This window comes from Bombus pyrosoma, linkage group LG8 (genome assembly GCF_014825855.1).
Source record: "Bombus pyrosoma isolate SC7728 linkage group LG8, ASM1482585v1, whole genome shotgun sequence".
NCBI lineage: Eukaryota > Metazoa > Arthropoda > Insecta > Hymenoptera > Apidae > Bombus > Bombus pyrosoma.
In genome coordinates, this window is record NC_057777.1 from 7,667,099 (window position 1) to 7,690,929 (window position 23,831).

General features: G+C 35.9%; 2 protein-coding genes across 11 annotated transcripts in view; one reads left to right on the top strand and one right to left on the bottom strand.

Annotated features, from left to right (window-relative positions):
- Positions 1–23,831, bottom strand: part of LOC122570163 (tyrosine-protein kinase transmembrane receptor Ror) — a 352,187-nt gene that overhangs the window by 188,094 nt on the left and 140,262 nt on the right. Inside the window, exon 1 of one of the 6 annotated variants that reach the window (XM_043732136.1) lies at positions 10,428–10,517. The exons of the other annotated variants lie outside the window; for them this stretch is intronic. The gene's annotated coding sequence lies outside the window, so the exon portion shown is untranslated. Of the gene's footprint in view, positions 1–10,427; positions 10,518–23,831 lie in introns of those variants that run through there. 6 annotated transcript variants of the gene reach the window in all.
- Positions 10,731–23,831, top strand: part of LOC122570165 — a 64,465-nt gene continuing 51,364 nt past the window's right edge. For 3 of the 5 annotated variants that reach the window (XM_043732143.1, XM_043732147.1, XM_043732146.1), the window contains exon 1: positions 15,505–15,733. The gene's annotated coding sequence lies outside the window, so the exon portion shown is untranslated. Of the gene's footprint in view, positions 10,831–15,504; positions 15,734–16,270; positions 16,287–23,831 lie in introns of those variants that run through there. The other 2 variants (XM_043732144.1, XM_043732145.1) reach the window with 2 other exon arrangements.

Genomic DNA, 23,831 nt, shown 5'->3' on the forward strand with positions numbered 1-23,831 from the left:
TTCAAATTCACAATTCATTCGCCGCTCGGAAAACGTGAAACCAAAGAAAAAAAGACAAGAAACTCAAAAACCTCCACTTATTCTCTTCGAATGGAAGGCAAAAGTTCCTTCTCAAACAAAATGCATCCTCGAGGGAGCGAGAACCAGGAACTACGGTTAAAAAACGATCTTCGTAAATCTCCCTGCAGAGTTCCGTGTGCTCGGATCTCTATTCTCGAAAGATAAAGTCAATACGATAAAAGGAACGAAGTACACGAGCGTAGAAAACGTCACGAAGAATGCCGATAAACCGTCATCGCCGGTGTCTGCTATTGTTCTTGATCGGATCCAAGTTTCCTAGCTTCCACGTTTTCAGCGCTGTTGATCCACGTCCTTTTCCTCGGGAGACCAAAGCTGGAAAACGAGCGAGAAACCAGAGAGAAGCAGCTTCGTATGTCGCGTCGATTCATCGCGACGTCCATGGAAATTCGAACGAGATTTCAAGCGGAAAGGTGTACGTTATTTCCTTGCCGATCAACCTTCGAATTGGTACAAATTTCCGGCACGGTTATTGGATTCAACTGCTTTCGAATTATCCTGCAGGACTTTTGAGAAATTTTTTAAGAGATACCACGGCATCGAGTTTTAGGAAAATGATACTATGGAGAGTTGCTGATGTTTAGGAATTGGAAAGGTAATAAGTAGATTGCGGATTTTGATCGATTTATAGGAAATTTAAAATCACCAAATATTCAAAGTTTGGTGTTTGTTATAATGTTTAGCGAATGAAATAAATTTCCATTAATTTCTATTTGGTTAATTAGATTTAAATCCCTAGCCTTGGCTTTTATGTCCACGATGTTGAAGAATAGAATTGCGTAATGTAAATTGGCCGAAGAATTGCGAGTAAAATAAAAAGTAGATTTTTGAAAAGTTTTTCTATAGAATATAATTTGGTACTGTTCCTTATTGGAATTGGAATTGGACGAAATTTAAAAGAACACCACGTGCTTGAGAATTATTTAAAATTTCGGTTTTGTGTATATTCACAAATTATATACGAATTATTAAAAATCAGATATATATCGTAGAAATTCGTATATATCGTAGTACTTCGATCTCGAAGTTTCTGTGCTAATATCAAAACTTACGGCGAATATCTTGTAGGATTTCTTAGAATGTTTGACTTAAGCGCATCTAGAGTTTGAATTTATTTGAGTTGTAATTGAAGTTCCTCTGAATCAAAGGAGGCTGAAAAATTCTTTGATCATAAGATGTTGATGTTATTCAACGTGATTAAACATGATCCGTTTAAATTATTCTAATTTCGAAAGCGTGAGTAAAAAATACAATTTTATCGCGAGAGCAAAAATAAACAGAGAGATACTTCTTCCTCTCCTGCTTCTTCAGTAAAATAATCTGAACTTTTTGATAGTGTGGAAGATCAAAATAACTTTTTGTTTGAAATAACATGTTTAACAAGACTTAAATAATAAAAGAATAATTATTAATAGACAAACGAAATAGTGGAATTATATACAAATAATTCGCAATACAATAAATTACAACTATATATTTCGCAGAGATGATAAAAGTATTACAAATTTAATAATAATTTAAATTTAATTTTAAAGAATTAAATGACTATTTATATTGTATATTAATTTTTTATTAAATATATATGTTTTTCAATAAATACTCAAATGGTCTCCTTTGTCCGAAACACCCTGTATAGTTATTAAACTTAGTCTAATCACCGTGTAGAATTCAAGGAGATATCGACGTTCCTCCGGGAACTACATGGAGGATCCTGTTCCCGGAAGCAACACGGCCGATCGAACTGTTTACGGGGGATGTCATCCGGTTGTGAAAAAGCAACACAGATAACGCGCCGTCGTCAGCGTTCCGCGAACGTTTAACGCGTCGCATTGCGTCGTGGGGCCACCCGCGGCGATCTACGACGCGATCCAGAGTTAATTTGTCGCTTGATCGCCGATTCGTGGCACCCGCGGGATTTCACGGGACGCGAAATTCGCCGACCTCCGATACTCCATAAGGCCCGACGCGGTTAACGAAGCACCATGCGTATCCCTACCCGCCCCCTTCCAATACTTCAAAATACGATCGAGTCTAGTCGCTGCCAATATCACGATGATTAATTTGGCCGAATTTTACATTTTATTCCATCAGGAAATTTACAAGAATCATATTTGACATTGCGATAATTTAAATGATTTGGAAGGTGGTTGAAAGTAATGATGGTTAACTGGTAATGAAGCGAAGTATTATTCTTTAGATTTAAAAATTTCACGATGACATATTTCGTGATTTTTCTACGAAAATGTCACTTTTCAGGTTTGCCCCGAAGAAGAGAAACCTCTTCCGAAAGTACGAACTATGGAAACACCATAGCCGACACCCAAAGCGTAAAACCTATTCCGTTGAAATTTTTCCATAATCATCGGCCGAGAATCGTCTTCCACCCTATTCCAATTAAAAGATCTCAATTTATCCGATCCAATCAGAGGTCCTTCTTACGAAGACAATTGGAAAAGAGTTCGCTCGTGGAGTGGGAATAGTTCCATTCAGCGGGAACACGCGTCACCCCCATAAACCACCCCCAAGGGAGGCGGAGGAGACACGGTTATACGCCGTTCGATTGCCGCAATTGCACGGACGGTCGTTTCTTCGTTCGCGACCGTTTGCTCGGTGCCAGTAATTCGATATTTCCGTTAGTTTCGTAATCCTAGATTTTCCGAGCCATCTGCCACCCCCGGTAGCAGCGAGGTCAATTCGACAGAGGGTGTGTGAGTTCATTTTCGCGAACCCCTGGCCACTTGCGCTTTCCTATTTCTCCAGCAATTACTGTACGAACGTAATCGTACGTAGAGGCTAGGGGAGAAAGATTGTCAGAGTTGGTTTCTTTTGTGAAAAAGCAAAGACAAGAGGGTTGGCGTTGGTCGTTAACGTAGCGGCCTTGTGTAACCTTCAGGTTTGGATCGATGACATAAACTGTAAATTTGGCGATAGAACCGTATTTTCGAATACTTTGATTCTACTGAAATTCATTGATTCACATGGTGCGTGCTTTATGAATGTTCGAGGTGTCGACTTAAGTCCAAATTCGAAACTATCTTGTTTGTTAGAGTTATTAAATTAATTCAGCATATTTAACACATTGTTTGAATCTATCTACACATTATTATACTGCTATACACATTATTTAAAAGATCTATAACATCCTCGTGCATCGAATTAAAAAACATTATGGGATTGTTTGTTCTAAAGTCAAGCTAATTTAAATCTGGAATTTAATGTTACTTGCACAACAGCACTAGAAATGTTGCAATAATCGCAATTAGGGTGCGTTTCGTGCGGATTTACGGGAAAAATTCTCCTCGCATTATGAGCTCTGTTTCAGCACAGTGGAGACATATACTCGAGAATTTCTGTCGTTGAAGAGCGCCGTGAACGAGCCACGGTTGCTGACGCGCAGATCGAGAAGTATAAATCAGGATCTAAGCGAGGTACCAAGGACGCGAGACTCGGAAATCTTCTTAGAGCAATTTGTAATACAAACGAGTCGAGCGGCCGAATAAAAGGTTCGCTTATGAAACGTGACGAAGGAAAATGCTCGCCCGCTTCCAGTTACGACAAAAACGATCAACATCTCAGAAAGCGGAAAGAAATATAAATTATTTGAGAAATAAGTTGACGAAGAAGGTTAACTCGTCGTGGTACAGATTTATGGAAGAAGATGTAGCTTGGTGTAGCTTAATATCACTACGAAAAGTAATCGGCTGTTTAGATTCCTTTTTTGTGAGACGAGAATATTTTTGCATATCATAGATATTAATGTGTGTAATAAAATTATAAAGCGTTGCGGAAAGTTAGAAAGAATAACAAAAAAAAAAAAAAGAAAAGAAATGACAGGAAACAGTAAATAACAGTAAAACATTGTAAATGTTGCAAAATTGTTTGGCATCATATAAAATGCTAAAAAGATGGAAATAAATTTTAGAAAATCACAGAGAACCGTAAAATATTATAAAAATCGAGGAGAAGTGAAGAAGAGAGCAGAAAATTGCTAGGAATCACGAAAAAGACGGAAGACTCTGGCCAGACACAAACTGTCTGTAGGTGTTTGGTCGAGCGTGGCACGACGTAGTCGGTCGCCCACGTCGTTTTCGGAGTTCCTGGAGCTGGGTGACAAGGGCCGACAGGATTTAGGATCACCAAGATCCCGAGGCACGTGTAATCCGAACCGGTGCATCGAGTCACGCGATGTAATCGCAGCGTTCTTGGAGCATGCGAATTGAATAAGACTTCGCTGCGTCTGCCCGTCGAGACTTGGGACCTGACCTGCCGTGACTAGATATTACACCGGTGATTTATCGTTCCTGTCGTGGTAACGTTTAGTTTCCCTTCGTTTTTCTATCTATTTTGCTGCTTCTTTCGTGTCGTCATTTTTATTGTTCCTGTTATTTCTGAAAATATCTGAGAATAAATGAACGGTTAAGTTTCAAACAAAGAGAATAGGTTTAAAGAAGAGGCAGCTATTCTTTATTGTAGTATTAACAGCAGCAGCAGCAGTAGTAGTAATTATTTATTAATGTCCATTAAATGATACATGTAGTATCTACTTGTAAGAAATACTACTTTATTTCTGTCATAAATAATTTATCAATTCGTTTGTTCCTACTGCTGAGATCCATTAATACACTTGGCTACATTGGTTGTGAAACTTGAACAAATTTTGCTTCATCTAATATTTTGTATTGTAAGACATATATGATACGAATGAAATAATAGATTTCTAATAAAATGACTAAAATATGAAAGCAATGAAAGGCATTTAATTGCAAGTGTCCCAATGCATATTTATGGGTGGTGCTGTATGTATGTAAATTATGGTATTTTAAGATCTATTGCTACATACATATTTATTGAAGATTTTAGGTTTATAGATAGCGACGAGACGATATTTAATCTTTTTAAAGAGATTTTCGGACATTTGTTAGAATATCTTAAACTTTGGTAATACGTATATATGTCATTTGAAATTTTTAACTGTTTTAAAATTGTATTCTGTTGATATAATGAAACTTTTCACATTTTGAATGCAATCAGGATCTTTTTTCTCAACTGATTGTTCATACATTCTATTAATATTGGAGATTTTCTATTTGAGATAAGAACTGCTTAGTCAAAGCGGAGAAATAAATTTAAAAGACTGTACATAGACACAGATAGTACGTTTCGCTACAATATGACCACCGCGTGTCCTTAATTTACATTTAAATAATGTTTCAGATTTCGTAAACTTAAATAATTAATTGCTTCTGTACATTTAATAATTCTACTTTATATTTGCACATCTTTTAAAAATCCAATATCGCTTTGAATAACGATTCCAAAAGGGTATATGAATTTATCAAAGATTAAACGGTATAATGAATAAACAATAGACATAAATTAAAAGGGGTTTCGGCCAGTGGAAATGAATTACTAAATTTATGGATGACGTTAACTGGCTACTTTATTGATCAATAAATTCAGTTAATGCGCGGTTCTTCGAGAATTCGCGAATCTCTTTATTCTATTTAGGAAAACTGCGGATTATCTTAGCGCAATTTATCCATTTTTTATTATATTATGCCCATAAAATATATTCGAATACAGCACATAATAACTTAAAATATTGTCCGATTTTTTTCTCTTTCTCATTCGAATGAAATGTTGTTACACTAAAATCTCATTTTTAAGAATGGAATTCTAACGAAATCACGTTGGTAGTCAATCAAGTGTCGTACTTCCATCTTGGAAAATTAACAGTTGCTGTAAGATTGATAGAGCATTTGTAAAACGCAATCTTATCCATCGTTCCAAGCTTTTTGGCCTGTCGGGCCTCGGATTCCAGATCAAAGGAGTTCCTTGCCTCGATTCCTTTAATCGAGACGTGCGATCTGACGGGTCACGAAACGCGAGTTTTTACGTCGACTGCAACCATGTAAAATTCGAGCGCTACCTACGTTTTAGCCCTCGCGATTAAAATACTTACTATCTTTCAGTTTTCTTCGTGACAATTTTATAATTCGTACCACTGACTTTTCGAGGGTAACATGACAAGTCATTAGTTCAGAAAAATTATGTTCTTTATCTGAATTTCTAATTTATCTTACATATATATTACAACATTATATTTATATATATTAAAATCTAAATTCATTCGAATAAAGTTTTTAAATAAAGTTTATAATAATGTCCGATAAAGCCATATATATGTATAAATTTATTGAAAATTAAATTTTTAACTCATCAGGTATTTTACATAATTTCGAGTACAATTTATTTATTAAAATAAAATAGTAGCAGAGTTCAGTAAATGTAACAAAATGCACCGCTAGAAGCGTGAGGAAAAATCATGCTGTTTCCTCAAATCGCGTTACGCTCTCTGCGTTCCTTTTGCCTCCTCTAATTTATTGTTCGTTGTGTGCATTAGCTGAAAGTTTCATTAACTCCTATGAATCCGGGCTGCATGTGCCAGGTAATTCCGCGCTCCCGGGCCATGCAATTTATTTTCCATACAATTTTCATGGGTCCTTAACGAGTTTTGTGCTCGCGACGTGAATCGCAATTTAATTTGCTCGCGATTATTACAATCAGTCTGCATTACCAAGAATATGCCACGAGCCTTTTGCAATACTTTATCGCAGATGAAAAATTAGTTCTCTGATGAATTTTTTATGACATTGGTTTTACATCACGAACTATACACGGTGGAAACATTTTTTTGGTAGAATATATGACGATTTATTGAGATAAAGCTTTCTATGCTCTCATGTTCTCAGAATGTTAAACAGCTTGTCATTTTTGTAAAAATTTCTCACAGTGTCATCAAGAACTTTTTGCACTCACCTTTTTTTTTTTTTGATTATGAAAGTAATGGAAATTTTTGTAGATTTTTATCAAAAGGATATAATATTTTTCTTGATTTAATTAATTCCGGACGTCATTCTTTTTTAGGAACTGAATAAATTTTATCACGATTTTGAGAAACATATATACATTTTTTCATACAAAGATACGAATCATATATTTATATTATGCCATAAATTCATCTAAAGTAGTTGGAAAACAATTTTAATTATAGCTTGCTTTAATATGCAGTCCTTTAAATTATGGTGCTCTCATACAATATGCATTTTATACATAAATATACCCAGTATATATTCAGTATTGGATGTACTTTCAGTATAATGTACATTGAGTACTCTGTTATCACACGGATCTCAATTAGCTAATATTCTCTTCGGAGATATCAGAAATCAATTTGTGAAGAATCATTATCGTAAACTGAATAAACAATTCTAGGATAATTTACTGACTCTATTATGATGGTGTATAACTTAACATTTATTATAATATAACATTATATTTTGCAAAATTGTACAAGTATCTTCACGATATTAACTTACACAGGCAACATTTCAACATTAATGTCCTTACATGAAGCCAGTTTTGTGCAAAACGAAAATAAGAATTAACCAAGTAATTATATTCCAGTTCGGTAAAAACACAAAAGTCTTTCAAAAACTACTACAAAATTCTATTTGTAAAAATTTTACAATTTAGTTCACTTCAAACGTTTTCAAATCCTCTCATACTTATTACATTATGTATCTGTACACTCTTCAATTCGATATGTCTTAAACAGCCTAGAATTTAATTCTACTAAATCCATTACATTGAACTGTTACAGATTTATTAAAGATCCGGAATTATTACAAATCTATACACGATGCAACGTTTAGACATACATTACACATCCTCCCGACCGAGTAAAACAAGAAACGATGAATTCCATTACACATATAAAACTATTTGCAGTCTGCCAAAAATTCTGACCTAAAGCTGAAACACTTTGCCTAAAACCTGAACAAACATTTGGATATACACAACTGATTCTCAGATCCATCCAAACAACAATCAACGAACTGCATTATAAAAACAATGCGACTGCGAGTTTCGAAATCCATGAAACATAACATACATTCAGAAAGAAACCACGGTGTTCCAAAAATCCTAAACTGAAACTAAAATTCTGTCTGAAATCTAAATAAACACTTAATTTTATTCAGACAGCTATTTAAACATATACCAGTCATTCGGTATTAAACTCGTCCAAACAATAACCACTGAATTTTATCATGAATATAACGTTACAGCAATTCTGAAACATAAATTCCTAAAAAAATCGCAGTCAGCCAAAATTTCCGAACTAAAGTTAAAACCTCCTGCTTGAAACCTGAACAAGCCTCCACAATTCAGATATCCAGCATGGATTCTGAAACCTAACCCAAACCCATCCGAACAATAGCCAACGAACTCCATTATGAACATAACCTCACTGCAGTTGCCCGGAATCTATGGAATACGCGACATTCGTCGACGAATCCATGGGGAATGGACGTTGGCCGTGAAATTCCCTAGGAGCCGGTGATCGTGACCGCTTGTCCGAAATTGCTGCGCTTGTGATCGACGGAATATGCATTCCACGCGGCAAAAAATTGCATCTTCCGTGCGAATGCGTATGCATATGCATACGTAGGCCGGATGGCACGCAGGAAACGCGGCATTGTGTGTCCACAGGCTTCGTTTCTCCACCTATTCTGCAGCAGCCAGCTTTTAATTAACTCGTTTTTGTTTGTCCGGCCGCGCATGCTGGAATTCCCGAATCGGCGTGCACGCGAAATTGCATTTTTCTTCGTCGTCATTCTTCGAGCGCCGACCTGTCGCGGCTATCCCCGGGAAATTGCACGCGGAGAGCAACGGCATTTAATCGAGCGATTGGACGTGATTATGAGTCGATATATACTTGCAGGAATTTTTATTGCGCTATGGACAAGGTGACAAGGTAAGGTTATAAAACAGTTTCGCCAGCAAATTAAATTACATGTAAGTGCTGAACGATTAACTACTTGTTCACAATTACGATCTAACAATAAAACGTCAATATAAATTCTTCAGCTAAATCAGAACGTATTAGTGACTGACTGGTACGTCTGATACTAGACAAGTTGTTTAGAAGCGACATCTTGACATTTAAAAAATATTTCTTTAGTTGTTATTTTGATTTAATTTAATAAATATTAGACTACATAGTTAATGTTATTAACATTTTTTAAGTATCTAGGACAATGGTTAACCACATATTTAATTCTAAGTCAAAAGAAAGATAATTTTGATGCGGAATTGGTTAACAGCATATTGAATTTTAAAATTACTCTTATATAAGAGGCAGGAAATGTAGGTTATGATGTTTCTAACCTTTGGCCTTCATCTTTTACCACGATTAAATATACTCGATCGTAGATATTAATGTAAATGTAATCAGGAATAAATATTTGGATTAAGTTAAAAGTTAGAAATAATTACGCGTTGAATAAAATTTCCATAAATACAAATAGTTATTTAGGTTTAGATTTAGACCCAATGTTTCTAAATAGACTCAATGAAAGCTTATATAGATCGCGAATTTAATTCGCGTGATACTTCGAAGACGGATGCACCTAATAATAAACATACACACGATTCTTGCCAAGGAAATCTCGTTTGTTTAATTTTAAAGAATTTTGATGTTTCTTCGGTTGATAGTAAATTTTAATTAAAGTGACAATAAACATCAGAATTCTTCGGAATATTTCCTGGAAAAATAAATTAATTGATTTAGTTAAAGTATTGAATTCTAATATATATTGAATATCTCTGTTATTAAAGAACAAGCATGCAATTATTCAATTTTCTATCTTTTCATTGCGCTATTCTTATTGACGCGTTTCTTCAGAAGTGAATTCATTATGTAAAAACAGAATTGCATATATTTCACACATTTAAAATCGTGCACAGAAGTTCAATTGACTCCATGAAATCGAAGGTCCTCAACAATTTCGTTTCATATTTGTGATTCTCCTGATTTTGATCAGGTTTTGATTGGTTTGTCATGTTTTGTTCCGACGTGTCGTGAACATTCCAGTACACTTGCTCAGAGTACACTTGAACGTATCTTTTTCTCCCGGAAAAAAATACTACGAAAATTAAAAAAGAAGACTGATATTTGTAGGTCTTCTCGGAGGAAGTCAATTGAAGCGAAGAAGCGAGGTTCGCGAGACTTTGGAACAAAGCGTGACGTACTAATAAAAATGGCAGGAGTAACCACGAGAACCTCGCCTAGTTATCATGAAAATTTAAAACCTAATACTTCGTTTCACTTTCGCTTTTCCGCTTTGACTTGTCCTCTACGCTCACTTTCCAAACACTTTCCCCAACACCCACACATAGCACATTCGAATCTCTATCTGTTCCTCTATCTCTTCGTCCCTGAGGAATCGGACTGCGCGGAGACCGGAATAATGAAGCTTTTCACGGTTCTACTATGCGGCACTTACTCGTCGACAGTCCAATTTATAATAGACTGGAACAGTGGAACACGGTGTGGATTTAACTTGTAAATGTAGGCCACCCAGTGACATGTGGACCCGCGTCCGGATCACGACTGTCTGTTTCTCCTGAACGTCGTCCAAACTTTTCTTTTGGACCACCGGATGATTAACCCGGAGGCGAGGGATCGTGAATGATGAACGAAGCAGCTGCGTTCAGATTTGACATATTTATTCTTGAAACTTGTACGTATATTTACGGTAATAGATCTGATTCGCGCCGTTGAAATTAGGAGTTGTTAGAAGCAGATGGTTTGAGTCAGTTCGAAAGTGTTTGCTAGGTGCCTTCGTTTTGAAGTTTGGTGATGCATATTTGGAGAATTGGGTACTTTGAAAGTGGCGAAGGATTAAGGTAATTATCGCTTGGATCGAGTGATTCTTACGGTGGTTCATAAGCGAGATTTGTTAGGATTTATGCTAATTGTGAAATGAAATAAATACGTATTTTACGATGAAAGATTTCCTATATCTCTATTTTATATTTATTCAATGAAATGTGTCTTCCTTTATGTCAGGGATAAGTCATAGTTTGAAGATTCTGATAAACGAAGCATATTGATTATATTTATATATTATTATACGTATCGATATAATGGAGAATATTGATAAAAGAAATGTATAAGAAAATGTTTTTAATCTTACAGAATTGCATGTCGTATTGTTATACGTCGTACGTAACTTGAATTTGTTAGTAGGTTTCAGTACTATGATTCAAGTACAATATCCTCCGTCATTATTTTCCATTCTTATTTGCCTTATATAACTAAAACTAAAATTCTTCCAAATATTAAATTACTCTTCTGGGAGATCATTTATTTTCTGAAAAGTGGAGTGCAATATATTTTGATTCTAATTTAACTCAAAAGTTGTTTAAAATAACAGGAAGAAGTGCCAAAATAATCTCGAATCTACGTTAACACCTAGATCATAAACTCAGACAAACGATCTTTAATCCTCCATTAGTATCGTTAGGTTAGAGCCGATCACAATTATATTCACTTATTTCTAATCTTAATTCCTATTTTTCATCCACATGATAATAAACAAAAACCGATAATTTATATCGTGTAAGATATAAAATACAAAATGAAATAAAATTCTGCATCCTAATTTAAGCTGTCATTAATTATCCAACAGCATCAATTGAGAATTGATTATAATTAATGTTCATCACGTGCGGACAATCTTTTAGTCGACAATATTCGATACGCAAGCAGAGGATTTTATGTCTTTAGCATATTACTTTGTTTTGCATCACAACAATATATTGAAAATGTATTATATGATACACAACGTGAAAATATAAAGTTACATATTTAAATTATTTTCATCAGTAATGACCCGATATATACTATACATTTCCTTTTGCATTCTACTAACGCATTTTCTTTGATGGTTGGGCGTGAAACGCGCGTTACCCCTGTCCAATTTTCATTCATAGCCTCGATCAACGTTCCCGCGTGATTGTAATCATTAGGAATTCTCCGCGTCGCATGTTTATGGATCAACCCTGGCGGAGCATACGAGCAACGCATCAGAACGGACTTGTCCACAGTGGTCATTCATAAGTTTATGGCGCGTGAAATGTGGCACAGGAATTTACATACCGCGCTCACCGTTCCGCGTATCTTCTACCCGGAACTTAAACGCCGTAACCGCAACACCCTCCGCTGGCACATTGATCACTAGTTACAAACAATACCATATAATTGTCACGGTGATCGTTGTTCGTCGAATTACACGGATTATTAGCCGATCCTCGAACACTCGAATGCAAAATCTGATCAATCCTTTTGCTTCGCGTGTGCAACAATAATGTATTGTTAGAAATATTATAAAAGAAATAGAAGGAGCGAAAGTTGTATTAAAAAAATTATTTCTTCTTGATATATCTAATCTGACGATAGTAAAATTTAAATTAAAAATGCATACACAGATTGCCGATCCCTTAACACTATCCAAAAAATAAATTTTTATGATCACGAAATCACACAAAGTCGTATCTTCCATTCAATTCCATCGTATTCATTTACTTTAGACTCTTGTAACTTACAAAATAATTATTAATTTTTACAGGGATAGTGAGATTTAAATTAAAAGTTCAATTGACGTATTCAAAGAAGAAAAGTAAATCCTTAAGAAATTAAAACTAGACCTGAACTAAAATCAACATGTTCAACCCTACACGTTTCAGCCACGAAAAAAAGAAACACATTCTTCACCTAGTTCAAACATGTCCAATTACTTCAGATTCCCCTAGCTCACGACAGAATCAATATACAAACAACATCGACAAACAGCATTAACCAAGCCAATTGCCAATGAATGCATTCGTCCTATCCATCATTATAACTACTTTCTCTTCTCCGCTAACTTTTTTACCTTCTCTTCACAGACCTAATACTTGTTATAGATGGTGGAAGCGAAATGCATAGTTAGGCCATAAAATCGATCAGAAGTTAAAACATTTTTATAGATATCTTTACGAATATAAATAAAAAAATGGAATTGTGATAAATATTCTACTTTCAATATTTTGTTAAATATATTTTTGCACATGATATGCATTGTTTTCATCTTTAAATCTCCCATAAATGCATAAAAATCCGCAATCTGATTATAATTTAATTCAATAGAAATATATCGATGTAGACTATTAGTTACAAAAACATGAAAATACAGTCAAATTGTAAATACCTTTGGAAAGCAGCAATTTATTGTACCTACATGCATCAGTTGGGATAAGATCTCGCATGTTGCTCAGACCGCACAGGGTTAACGATTTATTTGACAACCGCGCTATATCGTTTGCACTATTTGTAAGTATATCTGAAGACCCTCGGATGGTCGCTTAAGAAAACCGATCCACCGTGTGATCAGCAACATCGTCGCTTTCCTGTATTTTGCCGAACAGCTCGTGTGACGATCCAACAAGCACACAAGACTTACACTGTCAGATTATTATAAAACATATTCTTTTGTGTTATACCATAATTTTGACAGAAATATACGGATATAAATATTTGTTAGGGGAATATAAAAATATGTATATTTCCATCATGGATATCTGTGAGAAGCAATTAATGCGAATAATCAATTAGGATAAAATTTCGAACGCTGTTCAGGGCGCAAAGGGTTAACGTTTTATCTTACTATATCGCTTGCACTAAGTATACTTGAAGACTCATGGAAGGCCACTTAGGAAAACCGATCCATCGACCCCGTAACCGATCCACGACTGTGATCCAGCGATCCTCCACCTGGTAGGGCGGAACTCGCGTGCGTGTTAGCGGTAAGAAGCGTGCGGAAAAGAGCGAGAGACTCGCCTCGCGGCCGTTCCTCGTTTCTGGGGTAATTTTAGATCGGCAAGATAGCGTGGTACGCGTTACTAATGCTTGTATGTGCATACACATACATTACGATAGAAGGTGTGCGCGCGAGTGTGTTGGGTGTTGGAGAGAAGGGTACCGGAAAGAGAAAGAGAAAAACAGCAAATGGGGTGGGGAGGAATAACAGAACGTGGAGGGGTAAAAAAGGCGGCGGAGAAAATCGGGATACAGCAACGTTGAACCGTGTTTACGAAAGAGAAAACGAAACGAACGGAGAAGGGGCTAAAAATGGAGAAGGAGGGAAAATTGGTGATCCAAAGTGAGGAACAAGGCTAAGAATCGAAGCAGAAGATCAGGGTGATGATAGTGATGGGACTAAATTCGATTGCCACCGGGAGGACACCTCGTGACTATCGCCGAGACCTAGATTCGTGAGTTTAGAATGACTTGGAACGCGGTAGTTGGATGTTCTTGTGGTTCTGTTGTGGTGATTTAGTGATTGCATTTTTTTTGGAGGTGAGGCGTTTTGTGGGTGTCTCAGTGGAGGGTTGGATTTCCTAATTCATCGAAAGCGAGAGATTTTTGTCTGTTCCACAGTGTGATGATGCTATTATTTAGAAGATAATTAACGAAAGGAGATTTTTTCAATCTTTCACAGTGTAGTAAAGCTACGAGCTACCTCGAATGAACTACTTGCGGATAGAGAATGATTAATAACCATCGTAAAAATTGGTTGTATTTTTCATATTAGATGTAATAAAATGCGTACTTTCAGTTGGTTGTAGTTAATAAACCTAGACAATGGACGGTTTTACATTTACAATGTGTCAAGTGTGAATACAGAAAAATGGACAGGCATAAATTTGTAATATCGAAGTTAAAATTCACGTTACAACATTTATCAATTAAGATACAAGCTCTACTTTTTTACAGTATTAATAAAAATATGAAAATACACGTATAAGCTGTAAAAGGTTTATAGTTTATAGTACTATCATGACATTTCATTGGAGTCTGTCGAATGTACGAATGGATTAATCTTACTGCTATCTATAATCTTAGCGTTAAAACGATAAATACCTAATTATAAGGATACTTTTAACAAAAGAGAAGGAGCACAATTGTATAGAGCACAATTAAACAACTAATACAGAGACAGAAATGGTTTTTGGAATGGAATTTTTGGTTTGTGTAAGTTTGGGGCTGATACAATTTTAATGAAATACAACACCTGTCCGAAGATTTTCAAACAGAGATATGTTTCAAAAACTCCAGCATTCTGATTTTTATGTCATTTATCGAGTATTGCGTTTTCTAAAGTGCCAATATCACGACTTTTGTATTATTTGGTGCTTTGCATCTGACAAAAATTTCAAAATCACGAAAACTCCACTTCAACCTCCGTGCAACCTTCTATTCTCGCTCGAGCCAAATGAAATCACCTCAAACCCATTACTACCAACAAAGACAGCGATAAATTAGCGCAAGACAAAGAAAGACCGTTAAACTGGTGCGAAAGAGAGGGAGTACTAAGAAGAACGTTCGAGAGGTGGTAGAGCCGAGCTTGGGAGCGAAACGGAGAGAGTGAGCGAGCGAGCGAGCGAGAGAGAGAGAGAGAAATATAAAAAGAGCGAGAGAGAAGAGGCAAGAGGCCACGAGTCCGGGAGTGAGTGGTCTACTCGAACGCAGTTATGCCGACCGGCTCAAACCGGGTGCCGCCAAATCGAACCCCGGTTCGAATTCCGCACGGCCGTGGCCGCGAGAAGGAAACGCAAGGGAAACAGGAAGAGCAAGAAGAAACAGACGACGAAGACGGAAAAGGGGAAAAAAGACGAAGCAACGAGTTAGAAGAAGGTGGTCGAGGAAGGGTGGTGCGTCGGTGAGAGAGAAACAAGAGAAGTAAGGAACAGAGGGGCAAAAAGAGAGGTACGTCGCGTGAAGAAGCTTCCTGCCTTCCTGTGTACCGGTGTAGAAAAAACAAGGGTGGAAAAAGGAAGGGATGGCCGTGGGGGGAAAATAGGGAAGGGATAGGGACGCGTTCGACGATGGAGCGACGGGTCGAGAGATAAAAAAGCGAGCAAAAAGGCGAGCAAGAAGGTTGGATAGCGTGCTCCCGGTCGTTAGTGAGGTGCAAGTAAAAGAAGGATGAAAAAGGCATTGTTGCTTCGAGCTGGACCACTCTTGTGTTTTTTGCCTCTTCTCTTTCTTCTTCTATCGCTCGTTCCTTCTTTTTCTATCCTTGTCTTCTTTGTTTCTCCTCTCTCTTTCAATTCTTTTTCCTCTCTTCCATGTCTTTCTTCGCTGTTTTTGCTCCTTTAGCGCCTCCTTTTTTTTAGAGTAGAGTGAATGTGTGTCGCGTGTGACGCCCCCGTCTTGTCGTGTACCCCGAGGAGCTTGGCATTTTTTTCACGCGCTTTGGAACTCTAAACGCGGTTAAAGCGACTGTCGTGTCTTTTGGAAGAAAAAAAGAGAAACGAAGGTTCGTGGTTTTCTATTCTTTCTTTTTTCATCGTGTGATTTAAAAGAGAGTTTGTGTGAGGAAGGAGGTTCTTAGAAAGGAATTGGATATTAAAGCGAGGAACTGGTGGTACCTTTTCGAAGGTGGAAAGCGTGGAGTAGGTTGTACCTTCGGGGTCGTGGATATTTTCTGCGGCGATGATTCAGAGACGGCCGGCGATCATATGGCTCGTATTTACGACGCGGAACGATCGAGATTCGACAGCGGGAGATTGACAAGCGGGACAGAGGGGACGATAGTGAGTGCGATGGTGTGATTTTTAACACCCCTGTGAAACGTTCATTTTATTTCTTTTTTTGTTAGGTGATTAGATTATTTTTGGACGAGTTTATGCTATATAGTGAATAGATGTGTTCAAAGCAAGTGGATGTCTGTTTAGGTATCTCATATATTTCATAGTTATATATTCTATATTTTTATAATTTCTTATGGTCAATCCTTTCTCTGGATCTGAGAGGAAAAAGTTATAATTCAGAACAATTTTCTATTTTAATCTGATATGTAATAATTTGGTACTGGCATCGAGATGCATTGATAAAGTATGATAGTACAGTGACACACAGATATTAAAATGAAATTAAAAAAGAATAAGCATATAGGTATATAACTTTCATGGTTGCATGATGTTACAGAGAGTTAATTATCTCGGTGAAAGGATGTTTGAAAAAATTCATTAATTTATGGAAATAAGTATACTTGAAAGATGTTTCCAGATCAATAAGAGCTCGAAAGTATTTACTTAATTATTATTGAGAGAAATATGCGAAAGTCAAAATTATACTATATGTCGTAATTAAACGAGCAATAGAATGTATACTTTTTCTCTATTTTTCTAACAAAAATTGTATAAATATTACAATTTACATTAATTTGCAATTTCTGATTCATTCATATATTTGTTCATTTGTATTCATTATTCCGACTTTTAATCCCTTTAAAAGGTTCTCCTTAATTTTTCGTTGAATAATATTTTTGAGTGAATCTATATTATTAAGAATAAATGTACTTTACTTAAAACATGTACATGTGTTTATTTAAATATTACTTTATAATATTTTAATTATTGTATTGATTATTGGTAAGGAATATCGGTACTAACTCATCATCGAAGAATATTTTACAAGAACCAAAAATATTATGCAGTTACTGTACAGTATTAGCTTGCGCATATGAAATGCTTGATTTTTAACGAGTCATACTTTATTGAACCAGACGCTTCCTAAACCAGATGTGTTTATGCATATATACGGAAATTGAAAAATTTGAGTCATACATAAAACAGAAAATTCACGATTTTAAAGGAACTTTAATAATAATAAATAAAGAACATATAAAAGTTTATAAAAATTGTATACAACGAAATCAGATACATAGAACATATAATAAAGTTTAGTTTATCCTTATAGAACTCGATCTTGACGTGTCTTTTAAAAAAAAAAATACGACAATACTATGATTTATATTTAAAAAAATTTCTCTACACTTTTTTACTTATTGCTACATTTATTTCATCTGCATTTCTACTTTTGGAATCGGTGATGATTTTTTACATTTTTGGAATAAAAAAACAACGTAATTTCGAAGAAGTTAGGAGGGAATTGTCGAAGCAATCGACAAAAATTCGCGACAAGAAAAATTTATTTCTGGACTGTCCGCGTGTCAGCTGTTCGACGATTGTCAGACATCGGTCGCTGAAAATTTTCACTGTTTTCTTTCCCGCCTATTAATACTCGCCTGTTTGGATTACGAATGGTGGTTTTAGGAATGCACATACATCTTCCCTTTCATTCACGAAGAATGTATCTTCGTTTGGGAATTTATTTTCACGGCGCGAGAACTCATCGTGTTTTGAATTTTTCGTTTACGATTCTCGTTTTTGACATTACTTTATTTCTTTTTTGTAAGATATGCAAGAAAACCTTTGATTTGTTTTAAAGGCTTCACTGCCGTTTTGAAATTTTTTAATAGAGATACTGAAAAAATACCATGTTTAGACTACGGTTATTTATTAAATAAACTAACCATCTCCTCTTTTCCAACAAACTATATGACGAGTAAGTAAAATAGGACCATTTACATAAATTTTAACGGGATGATTGCTATTTTTATTTCATGCCATTTCAGGTATCAACAAAATATTTTTATGAACCGATTGATTTTCTGATAATTTTTCAGTACGATATTCGAAGTTTTGAGAAATAAAACAGTGCACTTACTTCAGTTGCGAGATAAGAAATAAGTAAAATAATGAAACTGTTTGTTTTTAAGTCATTGAAATGTATATATTGTCTACAAAGAAGCTACAAGTTATTCTCTTATTATCAACGTATACATGTTAGAAATATCTATTCTACTCATATCTTCACATCGTGAGACAGAACTACTTCATAAACACAAGTACATACAACCGAGATAAATAAGCTAATCGAGTTTCTTCCCAATTACATCAAGAAACATTATCAAAAATTATTAGAATACTTATATATAGCATCTTCTAGAATCTAGAATCTAGATGGTGCAGGTATCCTATAAATATTTTCTTGTCAAATATACTCCTCTATTACAGATAATCTTAATAAACTAAGCTGCTCCTATTAAGCTTAATTTAAACTTCCTAACAGGGAAAAACAAGTTAACTTGATACCTGGATTGCTAATCTCTTACAATCATTTCCATTTAAATTCTACTTAGCAAGATACAATCACTTTACTTGTCCACATTATTAACTATTAGTGTAATTGTGTAATTGTTAGAATGCAGGTCTCTATACAATTATACATCGTTAAATCATTATCATTAAATATTACAATAATAATTGTACTTTGGACATTTTATTTATTTCTGCATAGTTTGTGCAGCATTGAATCAATTTCAATTTTCCATAAATGTGTGAATATCCACAGCTTGATAGTTGCTTATCGTTAAATTTCGTCAAAGAATATTGTAAAATCTGGCAAATAAAAATAAGGCACTCGAGAGTATTAAACTTCTCTATAAACATAAATTATTCGAAAGTAACCGGTCGTCGTAAAATGAAGAAGAAAAGCGAAAGTTGCAATTCCAAGATGGAATCATCTACCATCCTTAACGTCAACCCATAAACCTCCCTTATCTCCTACACCCTAAGAACAATAGAAGATCATTCTCGAAAAGGAAGAAATCCACTAACAAACTGGACGCGTATTTGTCAACCGTCCCGAGACTGAACTACCATCAGGGGGATGATAACCGCGTCTCCAAGCGAAAAAATAGATTTTTTTTCAGTTAACCGCGTCACTGGCCTTTATTGCCACCCCTACTGCTCTTTTATTGCGTTGCAACGGCCTCGAAATGACTTTGCAGTTTCCGGCCAGTCGAAACACGACCCTTGAAATATAGAACGATGCGGGGGTGTGCGTTACCAGGGACTCATTTTTCTGACGCAATTCCGTGGTCCTCCGGTTTTTCCGTTTGTTCCACTCGCTACCGGGAAATTTCATTTTCCTTGTCAGCCATGTGAACCAAGAGAGCGAATGACACGGGACGAAGGGGGTTGGATCTCGTTGGGGTAGTTCGACGTATGTTTTTGACAAGGCTAATTGGGGAGGTCGGACGGAGAAAGGGGATGGAAATTCCGGTGGCAGTGAATGGGACGGACTTTGAGATAGTTTAACCGTTGTTCTCTTCTCGTTTTCCCCTTTTTCGTCCGGCGCGGCGCGGTGCTAGCTTTCCGTTTATGTTTAGGAGTCCACTTTAGGAAATTGGGTTCCGAGTTTGGGTGAAATGTTTGGAAAGATGCCTTCAACGCGCTTGCTAGTTTGCATTTTCTCAAATTTTGAATAATAGAATTTTAAGGAAGGTTTCAAGAAAGTTGGATGATTAATGAGTATAAATGGTCACATAATATTTTTAGGAATGTAAATCGTATTTGTACAAGGATACATACATTCTTCCACTAATTGGACAAAGAATAGTAAATTTAACATGCTACGTTATTTCTCTTAAAATACTATCTTCACTATAAAACAACGCGAAAAATGCCTATTATTAATTAAATCACAAATTTTCAAACAACTAATCAAATTTTTAACTTTTGTACTTTTATTTCTAACACGTAAATTTGAAAAAAAATCCACGATATTAAAACTTAAAAACAAACAAAATGTTCTTTATGTCTTGGATATTGTGGCACAAATACATAATCGTTGACACGCAGATTTCTAAAATTTGGGGATGTAGAAAATTGAAAGTAAAATTCATGGACTTAAAAATTATTTCCAATGAAATAATTAATGACGTAAACAGAAATTTGTGAACAAATTGTCAAAGAAAACACCCTGTTAGATCTCAAAACACAGAATGATGAATTTCTGTAATTCTTCTCTCGTGTATCAGAAAACGAGATATAATTTATTACTTGGGATCTGACTGGGTGGTCGACGCTCGATCTTCAGGCATTCGAACGGCGCCCCGACGCTATTTCAGTGCGAACCGATAACTCGTCAAAAAAAAAGAGACTCGTTTGTGGAGGATCGATCAAGTTTTCATCGCTATGCATTTAGTAGAAACGAGAGCGAACGTTGATCGCGAGTTTCTGATGAGAGCTTTATTACGTTTTCTTCTTTACACGTTAAAACTATTTTTTTTTTATCCGCTAAAGAGCTTCTGACCGGCAAAGTGAAACAAAATGTCGGTAAAGATAAACGTTCCATCAGATTCAAAGAGGTTACATTCTGAAAAAATAAGATTCTAGAGTAAGGATGATTTTTTCCATTAGATATAGAATTTTGATTTATAGAATAAAATTCTTGCAGTGATATGTTAATATTACACAAAGTGTTAAAGAGATGGGTCTATAATTGTAAAGATTTATGATACTTGCCAGCAGAAATAGGAAATTTAAGATCAAGTTTTTCGAGTGAGGTGTTGTATCTTCACGTATTTATGAGCAAGTTAATCACGTTTCGTGTCAAAATATAAAATACGAATGAAGAAATTAGTCTGCGAGAGATTCAACAGAAAATATTATATCGCCATGAAAGATTGAACGAAAGATCGTTTGAAAACTTTTTGTTATAATTGAACTATATCACGTATTATAGGCGTCTAAATTAAAAATTCCATACATATAGAGTTATTGTACCTATACATCAAGGTCCATGAATTGAAACAAATCGTAAACGTAAGATATGGACAGGATTTAGACTGTCGTATTAAAGTGAGGAACATAAAGTGTAAATGAGATAGACAGTAGGGTTCGTCAGCTGATTCATTGATATTGTCAATAATTTGAAAAGTAAGCTTCAAACTTTCGTATCACATTTTTGTAAATGAACTTCTTTCGTCTTTTTCATGTTTAGAATCCACCTTTTAAATATCTACCACATATTTTGTAACACCCTGTATAAAATAATTCCAAACTTTTGCTAAGTTATCAAATACTAAAAACCTTTAAAGTTCTAGGCTTTTATTTCATCCTAGGCTTCTTAATATCGTGTATATTTTAATATTACGTATTGAGTAAAACGTTCGAATACTGTTTTCTGTTAATTAAAAATGAAAAGTGAATATATTTTTGAAAGAAACCTCCACAAATTTTAAAGTAAAAGCATTTTACATATAAACCACATAAAATCAATATATATACTGAGTCTTACTTACGTACAGTACAGTTTACAAAAATCGTCGGCATGCTTAGACGAACATTTTCTCAAACTTCCGGCGACGAAGAAAATTATAAATAGATTTAACTGAAATTAAAAACTGAAACTCGAAACATAAATATGAGCACATGCTGAAATCAATCTATAAAAAGCCTGACAAATAAGTATCAAATATATTCATTTAAAAACTTCTCATCATAAAAATTCAATATCACACCATTAACCCTACGTTGTCGAAATGGAAAATTAATTCGCCGTCTACTTTTTCCACGTCCATCAAACTGCAAACTTCCCAATTCCTTTCCTTTCACATTCTTACCAGTCGACCAACTTGAATTTCCTCCTCGGGGCAACTTCTGACCGATAGGTCAAGAGTCCTCCTACTTCCATTCCCAAGCAGTCCACTGGGCCCATCAATTTCCTCAGTGACTCGTGAATCACGAGCATCCCCCAAAATACCATAGAATCGCCCCTTTTGCGCTTTGAAAAAATTCCACGGACCAGTTTACCCTCTCATGATGGAGTACCCCATTTCACGTAGTTTCTTCATGGAGATAGGCTCAAGTAGGTCAGAAATAGCTCCGATGTTGGTCGCCTAAATTTTGAACTCTCTTTATTTTGAAAAAGAAGAAGTAGTACCTACAAGTTCAAGTAGACTGGTATTTGAACTTGAGAGAATCGAATTCCCTATGAGAATATACTTTGAGAATTGAAGAAAGTGCTGCCAAATAGAATCGAATACAAGGTGTATCGAGATATGCGCGTGTAAGCAGATTTTTAAGATCTACAATTACTGATTCTGATTGTGTATTGGATTCGATTCGAATTTATAAGTGTGTATCGAACCTGATCCCATCACTATTTCTTGAATTCGATAGCACGGCAAAGGGACAGAGAGTTTGATTCACGAGGCAAGTCGTGGCAAGGGGTGTGAGTGTACGGTAACCCGCTTTCGAGGACAGAACGATAACCCAAGTTTAAATTGGAGGGTCGGCCACTTAAGATTCAGTTCCATAAACTGGGAAGTTCAGCCCCACTTTCCACGTGGGGCAAACGGGGGAGAGGAACCGTCGAGTCACCAGCGACGCTGCAATTAGACGAGTATTTTCGATCGAATTCAATTAGCCACAGCTCGAAATCGCGGGGACGAAGTTAGTTCGCCATGTCTGGTCGTCTCGCGGGTTCAAGTCGTGGGCGAAGCCGCGTCTCTCAAGGCCAGCCGCCGTGATTTATTTTATCGCGAGAGCGGAGCCATCGGATTTTCTCAATGGAGTTCCGGATCGTAGTTACGCTTCCTGTATCGCTTTTCGAGTTTCCGTTCCGGAAATTGTTCAGCACTGCTATATATATAACGATATTGTACGCAATATTCAAAAAGTTAACGCATTAGGTTATCAGGAAAGTGTCTTGTTTTCGCAAACGTGTTTTTTACAACAGTGCACCTTCATACAAACGTGAAACCAAACCTGTGAAATGTCGCGGTGTTTATCTCAACAGAACAAAATGGATCGTACGTAATTCGACAAAATAATATAAAACAAAAAACGTTGTGCATCTATTATTTCCTGATAAAACGAAAGAAACTTTTCGGACAACCTGATAAAATTGAAACCAGACATCATGCATATCGACGAGAGCTTTTCGTATTTTATTCAACCTGAAGATGTTTTTCAACGTGACGTACAAGTGGCTCGAACATGATCGAAAGAACGTAGCAGAGTTAAACGAATTTCCGAGCCACCCTCGATCAAGTCAAATAACTGTCTCGAAAAACCACTTTACACATTCCATCTACTTTGATTCGTCACCGAACCCAACCGAACCACCTTGAACCTCTTCAAACCACCCTAAACCACCCTATTAC